Source organism: Lepidochelys olivacea (assembly GCF_965140295.1).
Source record: "Lepidochelys olivacea isolate rLepOli2 genome assembly, chromosome: 3".
Classification (NCBI taxonomy): domain Eukaryota; kingdom Metazoa; phylum Chordata; order Testudines; family Cheloniidae; genus Lepidochelys; species Lepidochelys olivacea.
The window spans coordinates 150,101,824-150,109,701 of record NC_140413.1 but is presented as its reverse complement, the minus strand read 5'-3'; positions in this window follow the sequence as shown (position 1 = coordinate 150,109,701).

Genomic DNA, 7,878 nt, shown 5'->3' with positions numbered 1-7,878 from the left:
CAGGATAGTGACCACATCTCGTTTGAACAAGGGCCAGGCAAATGCAGACTAGCTTCTGCCTGGGATGTGATGACAACTCCAAATGGCACCTTTTTACATTTCAAGCCCAGCTCCAATTCTCCTCCATTTGTGCAGCAGCGGTGGCTGTTTACTTAGCCTGGTAAATAATGCATACTGTTCTCGCTGCTCTGCAGCCAGACAAAGGCAGGTAGTGTATCAAAGAGTAATATTGTACAGCGAATTGCAGTGTAATGGCAGTAATTTAGTGCCCTGTAGGTGATCAGAAATTCAGAAAGTACCAGAGCCCCATGATCTGTGCTGACTGGCAAGGTGACTGGAGATACAGTAGAGAGTTTGACCTTTGGATTGTCTCCAAGCTAAGTGGAACCATAAAAAATTCAGAAGACCACACTGTCTCCCAGACAATGGGTTGTTGGGTAGATAAATAGATTTTGTGTGTGTCTCTGCATATCTATACACACGTAGTATATTATGTGTGTCATATGTATACATATATGCGTACACACACACAGAATATATTCGGGGGGTGCATGCAAATTATCAAAGAAAGACTGATCATGAATCAGTCTAGTTATATAATGAATAGGCCTGGGGCAGCTGAAGGTTTCTTTGGTTATTTCTTATTGTCTGCATGCAAGAATGAGAAGGGACTTTTCATTAGGGTTCCAGCAGGATCCTAGCTGGGGGAGTCTCAATTCATTTCACATGCAGGCTCACAGATAATGATATGTCAGCGTGTACTGGGGGAAGATTCAGCCTCCTTGGCCACCACAGCCTTGAGGGCATTAACATTCCTTTCCGGAGTGTTTGTCTCTGCTGATCATCCTGGAAGTCATTCCAGGCTGGAGAAATCATATCAGGAGAAATATGTTATTTTCAGGCTCCCTGCTAGTTCCTGGATCCGAGGGCAGCTGGAGGCGTGCTGTGTGTTCCCTTGGAGCTCAGCAGAGACCTAGACGGATATAATCACTCCCCTGCAGTATGTCTACACTACGAAATTAAGTCGAATTTATAGAAGTAAATTTTTTAGAAATCGATTTTATACAGTTGATTGTGTGTGTCCCCACTAAAGACCATTAAGTCGGCGGAGTTTGACCACAGTACTGAGTCTAGCATCGACTTCCCGAGCGTCACACTGTGGGTAGCTATCTCACAGTTCCCACAGTCTTCACCACCCATTGGAGTTCTGGGTTGAGATCCCAATGCCTGATGGGGCAAAAACATTGTCGCAGGTGGTTCTGGGTACATGTCCTCAGCCGCCCCCCCCCCCGCCCTGAAACCAACAGCAGACAATCGTTTCGCGCCTTTTTTCCTGGGTTACCCGTGCAGACATCATACCATGGCAAGCGTGGAGCCTGCTCAGCTCACAGTCACTGTACATGTCCTGGGTGCTGGCAGACGTGGTACTGCATTGCTACACAGGAGCAGCTCATTGCCTTGTGGCAGCAGATGGTGCAGTCCGACCGGTAGCCGTTGTCGTCGTCTCCTGGGTGCTCTTGGCCAACTTCGGTGAAGTCGGTCGGGGGCACCTGGACATAAATGGGAGTGACTCCAGATCATTCTCTTCTTAAGTTTCATCTCATGGAGATTCAGTCTGCCTGGAAACGATGACAGCTACAGTCGGACTGCACCGTCTGCTGGCGAGCACCCAGGAGATGACGACAGCTAGCAGTCGTACTATACCACCTGCTGCTAGCCTATCCCTTGCTCCCCCCTCCCTCCCTCAGTGAAAGCAACGGCCAACAATAGTTTTGCACCTTTTTCGGTGCAGGCACCATATTGCTGTCAGCATCGTCATCCACCCGCCGCTTCCGCTGCCACTCTGCTCTCCTGCAGACGCCATACCTCAGCAAGCATGGAGCCCGCTCAGATCACCGCAGCAGTTATGAGCATTGTAAACACCACACGCGTTATCCAGCAGAATATGCAGAACCAGAACCTGCAAAAACAGGCGAGGAGGCGACGGCAGCACAGTGATGAGAGTGATGAGGACATGGACACAGACTTCCCTCAAAGCATGGGCCCCAGCACTTTGGACATCATGGTGGTGATGGGGCAGGTTCATGCCGTGGAAAGCCGATTCTGGGCCCGGAAAACAAGCACAGACTGGTGGGACAGCATAGTGTTGCTGGCTGTATTTCAAGGAATCCCTGTTGAGGTTACAGGGACAAACCATCCCGATGAGTCGAAAGAATAGTAAATATGGAAGGCGACCAGCTTGGCTTAATGGTGAAATCCTAGCAGATCTTAAACATAAAAAAGAAGCTTACAAGAAGTGGAAGGTTGGACACATGACCAGGGAAGAGTATAAAAATATTGCTCGGGAATGTAGGAATGTTATCAGGAGGGCCAAATCGCACCTGGAGCTGCAGCTAGCCAGAGATGTCAAGAGTAACAAGAAGGGTTTCTTCAGGTATGTTGGCAACAAGAAGAAAGCCAAGGAATGTGTGGGCCCCTTACTGAATGAGGGAGGCAACCTAGTGACAGAGGATGTGGAAAAAGCTAATGTACTCAATGCTTTTTTTGCCTCTGTTTTCACTAACAAGGTCAGCTCCCAGACTGCTGCGCTGGGCATCAAAAAATGGGGAAGAGATGGCCAGCCCTCTGTGGAGATAGAGGTGGTTAGGGACTATTTAGAAAAGCTGGACGTGCACAAGTCCATGGGGCCGGACGAGTTGCATCCGAGAGTGCTGAAGGAATTGGCGGCTGTGATTGCAGAGCCATTGACCATTATCTTTGAAAACTCGTGGTGAACCAGGGAAGTCCCGGATGACTGGAAAAAGGCTAATGTAGTGCCAATCTTTAAAAAAGGGAAGAAGGAGGATCCTGGGAACTACAGGCCAGTCAGCCTCACTTCAGTCCCTGGAAAAATCATGGAGCAGGTCCTCAAAGAATCAATCCTGAAGCACTTGCATGAGAGGAAAGTGATCAGGAACAGCCAGCATGGATTCACCAAGGGAAGGTCATGCCTGACTAATCTAATCGCCTTTTATGATGAGATTACTGGTTCTGTGGATGAAGGGAAAGCAGTGGATGTATTGTTTCTTGACTTTAGCAAAGCTTTTGACACAGTCTCCCACAGTATTCTTGTCAGCAAGTTAAGGAAGTATGGGCTGGATGAATGCACTACAAGGTGGGTAGAAAGCTGGCTAGATTGTCGGGCTCAATGGGTAGTGATCAATGGCTCCATGTCTAGTTGGCAGCCGGTATCAAGTGGAGTGCCCCAAGGGTCGGTCCTGGGGCCGGTTTTGTTCAATATCTTCATAAATGATCTGGAGGATGGTGTGGATTGCACTCTCAGCAAATTTGCGGATGATACTAAACTGGGAGGAGTGGTAGATACGCTGGAGGGGAGGGATAGGATACAGAAGGACCTAGACAAATTGGAGGATTGGGCCAAAAGAAATCTGATGAGGTTCAATAAGGATAAGTGCAGGGTCCTGCACTTAGGACGGAAGAACCCAATGCACAGCTACAGACTAGGGACCGAATGGCTAGGCAGCAGTTCTGCGGAAAAGGACCTAGGGGTGACAGTGGACGAGAAGCTGGATATGAGTCAGCAGTGTGCCCTTGTTGCCAAGACAGCCAATGGCATTTTGGGATGTATAAGTAGGGGCATAGCGAGCAGATCGAGGGACGTGATCGTTCCCCTCTATTCGACATTGGTGAGGCCTCATCTGGAGTACTGTGTCCAGTTTTGGGCCCCACACTTCAAGAAGGATGTGGATAAATTGGAGAGAGTCCAGCAAAGGGCAACAAAAATGATTAGGGGACTGGAACACATGAGTTATGAGGAGAGGCTGAGGGAGCTGGGATTGTTTAGCCTGCAGAAGAGAAGAATGAGGGGGGATTTGATAGCTGCTTTCAACTACCTGAAAGGGGGTTCCAAAGAGGATGGCTCTAGACTGTTCTCAATTGTAGCAGATGACAGAACGAGGAGTAATGGTCTCAAGTTGCAGTGGGGGAGGTTTAGATTGGATATTAGGAAAAACTTTTTCACTAAGAGGGTGGTGAAACACTGGAATGCGTTGCCTAGGGAGGTGGAAGAATCTCCTTCCTTAGAGGTTTTTAAGGTCAAGCTTGACAAAGCCCTGGCTGGGATGATTTAACTGGGAATTGGTCCTGCTTTGAGCAGGGGGTTGGACTAGATGACCTTCTGGGGTCCCTTCCAACCCTGATATTCTATGATTCTATGATTCTAGTGTTGCAGGTCTGGGACAATTCTAGGCTGCGAAACTTTCGCATGCATAAGTGCACTTTCATGGAACTTTGTGACTTGCTTTCCCCTGCCCTGAAGCGCAAGAATACCAAGATGAGAGCAGCCCTCACAGTTCACAAGAGAGTGGTGATAGCCCTATGGAAACTTGCAACGCCAGACAGCTACCGGTCAGTCGGGAATCAATTTGGAGTGGGTAAATCTACTGTGGGGGCTGCTGTGATCCAAGTAGCCAACACAATCACTGAGCTGCTCTTATCAAGGGTAATGACTCTGGGAAATGTGCAGGTCATAGTGGATGGCTTTGCTGCAATGGGATTCCCTAACTCTGGTGGGGCGATAGATGGAACCCATATCCGTATCTTGGCACTGGACCACCAAGGCAGCAAGTACATAAACCGCAAGGGGTACTTCTCAATGGTGCTGCAAGCACTGGTGGATCACAGGGGACGTTTCACCAACATCAACGTGGGATGGCCGGGAAAGGTACATGCCGCTCACATCTTCAGGAACTCTGGTCTGTTTCAACAGCGGCAGCAAGGGACTTTCTTCCCAGACCAGAAAATAACCGTTGGGGATGTTGAAATGCCTATAGTTATCCTTGGGGACCCAGCCTACCCCTTGCTCCCATGTCTCATGAAGCCATACACAGGCACCCTGGACAGTAGTAAGGAGCTGTTCAACTATAGGCTGAGCAAGTACAGAATGGTGGTAGAATGTGCATTTGGACATTTAAAAGTGCACTGGTGCAGTTTACTGACTCAGTTAGACCTCAGTGAAACCAATATTCCCATTGTTATTGCTGCTTGCTGTGCACTCCACAATATCTGTGAGAGTAAGGGGGAGACGTTTATGGCAGGGTGGGAGGTTGAGGCAAATCCCCTGGCCACTGATTACACGCAACCAGACACCAGGGCGGTTAGAAGAATACATGAGGGCTCGGTGCGCATCAGAGATGCTTTGAAAACCAGTTTCATGACTGGCCAGGCTACCGTGTGATAGTTCTGTTTGTTTCTCCTTAATGAAAACCCGCCCCCTTGGTTCACTCTACTTCCCTGTAAGCCAACCGCCCTCTCCTCCCCCCTTTGATCACCACTTGCAGAGGCAATAAAGTCATTGTTGTTTCAAATTCATGCATTCTTTATTAATTCATCACACAAATAGGGGGATAACTGCCAAGGTAGCCCGGGAGGGGTGGGGGAGGGGGGAAGGACAAGGCCACACTGCACTTTAAAACTTATTGAATGCCAGCTTTCTGTTGCTTGGGCAGTCTTTTGGGGTGGAGTGCTTGGTGCCCAGAGGCTCCCCCACCGTGTTCTTGGGCATCTGGGTGAGGAGGCTATGGAACTTGGGGAGGAGGGCGGTTGTTTACACAGGGGCTGTAGTGGCAGTCTATGCTCCTGCCTTTCCTGCAGTTCAACCATACACCGGAGCATATCAGTTTGATCCTCCAGTAGCCTCAGCATTGCCTCCTGCCTTCTGTCAGCAAGCTGACGCCACCTATCATCTTCAACCCGCCACCTGTCCTCGCATTCATATTGTGCTTTCCTGGACTCTGACATTGCCTGCCTTCACGCATTTTGCTTGGCTCTTTCAGTGTGGGAGGACTGCATGAGCTCAGAGGACATTTCATTGCAAGTGCATTTTTTTCGCCTTCTAATCTTCGCTAGCCTCTGGGACGGAGATGATAGTGTGAGCATTGAAACATTTGCAGTTGCGGAAGCGAAAATAAGGGAGAGTAGTAGTTAAAAAAACACATTTCAGAGAATCAGGTAGACTCTTCCACGGTGAACCTTGCTGTTAACATTACATAGCACATGTGCTTTCGGTACAAGGTCACATTTTGCCTCTTATATTGAGGGTCTGCCAGTTTGGTGTGAGAGATCACACATATGGGGCTGGGCAACAGAATTTGGCTTGCAGGCAGCCATGGTAAGCCACAGTCTTTTGGCTTCTTTAACCTTCATAACATGTGGGAATGGTTTCAAACAGCAGCACCCTCCTTTCCCATACCAAGCAGCTGTTGGGTTGGCCATTTAAAATGGGTTGGCCATTTAAAAGGAGGGGCTGTGGTTTTCGGGTTAACATGCAGCACAAACCCAGCTAAACAAATTAATCATTAAACACGCTTGCTTTTAAACCATGTATTATATTTACAAAGGTACACTCACCAGAGGTCCCTCCTCCGCGTGGTGGGTCCGGGAGCCCGCCTTAGGTGGGTTCAGGGGGTACTGGCTCCAGGTCCAAGGCGAGAAACAGTTCCTGGCTCTCGGGAAAAATGGTTTCTCCGCTTGCTTGCTGTGCGCTATCTTCAGCCACCTCCTCCTCATCCCCAAAATGTGCATCCCTGTTGCGTGATAATCCATTGACAGAGTCAAAGCACAGAGGTGGGGTAGTGGTGGCTGCACCCCCTAGAATGGCATGCAGGTCATCATAGAAACAGCACGTCTGGGGCTCTGACCCCGAGCAGCCGTTTGCTTCTCTAGCTTTTTGGTAGGCTTGCCTGAGCTCCTTAAGTTTCACGCGGCACTGCTGTTATAGCCCTGTTATAGCCTCTGTCCTTCATGCCCTTGGAGATTTTTTCAAATGTTTGGGCATTTCATCTTTTGGAACGGAGTTCTGATAGCACGGATTCGTCTGCCCATACAGCGATCAGATCCTGTACCTCCAGTTCGGTCCATGCTGGAGCTCTTTTGCGATTCTGGGACTCCTTCATGGTCACCTCTGCTGATGAGATCTGCACTCACCTGCAGCTTGCCACGCTGGCCAAACAGGAAATGAGATTCAAAAGTTCGTGGGCCTTTTCCTGTCTACTTGGCCAGTGCATCTGAGCTGAGAGTGCTGTCCAGAGCGGCCACAATGCAACACTCTGGGTTAGCTCCCGGAGGCCAATACTGTCAAATTACGACCACTCTACCCCACACTACCCCAAATTCGACCCAGCAAGGTCAATTTCAGCGCTAATCCCCTCATCGGGGGAGGAGTACAGAAATCGATTTTAAGAGCCCTTTAAGTTGAAAAAAATGGCTTCGTTGTGTGGACGGGTGCAGGGTTAAATTGATCTAACGCTGCTAAATTCAACCTAAGCTCGTAGTGTAGACCAGGGCTCAGAGAATACAAAACTGTGCAGGGATGTGGAGGACTGTCACCTCACATTTGCAGAGACCTCGGTGTGGGAACCAGCTTTTTTCTCCTCACTGGCTCCCACTGTGCTGTATGGAGGGAGCTCTCAGCAGCCCCACCATCCTCCAGTCCCTGCAACTCTCTGTCATGCTCAGGGGAGTTCTGGGCTGGGGGAGCCAGAGATATCTTCAGCAAAGCTTTGTGTAAGGCCGGGGGCCTAGCCCTTGCTGGTGGGCCTGCACACAAGGGCCTGAATTGTGTGTTTAAATAAGTGAGAGTGGACTGAAACCGGGAAGTGCTTGGGAAGGACAGTGATTAGCACAATGATAATGCACTTTCTTTTTAAATAGCATCCCGTGTCCCGGAGAACCACCGCACTCTTTACAGGGTGAGTCAATCACAAGCCCCGCAGAGGAGGAAAGACTTGGCCTGACTTTCCAGAGAGGCATTTGAGCATAGGACAGATCTGTTGGCATCAGCTGGTGCACTCGCCAGCCCATCCATCGCTCGACATGCCT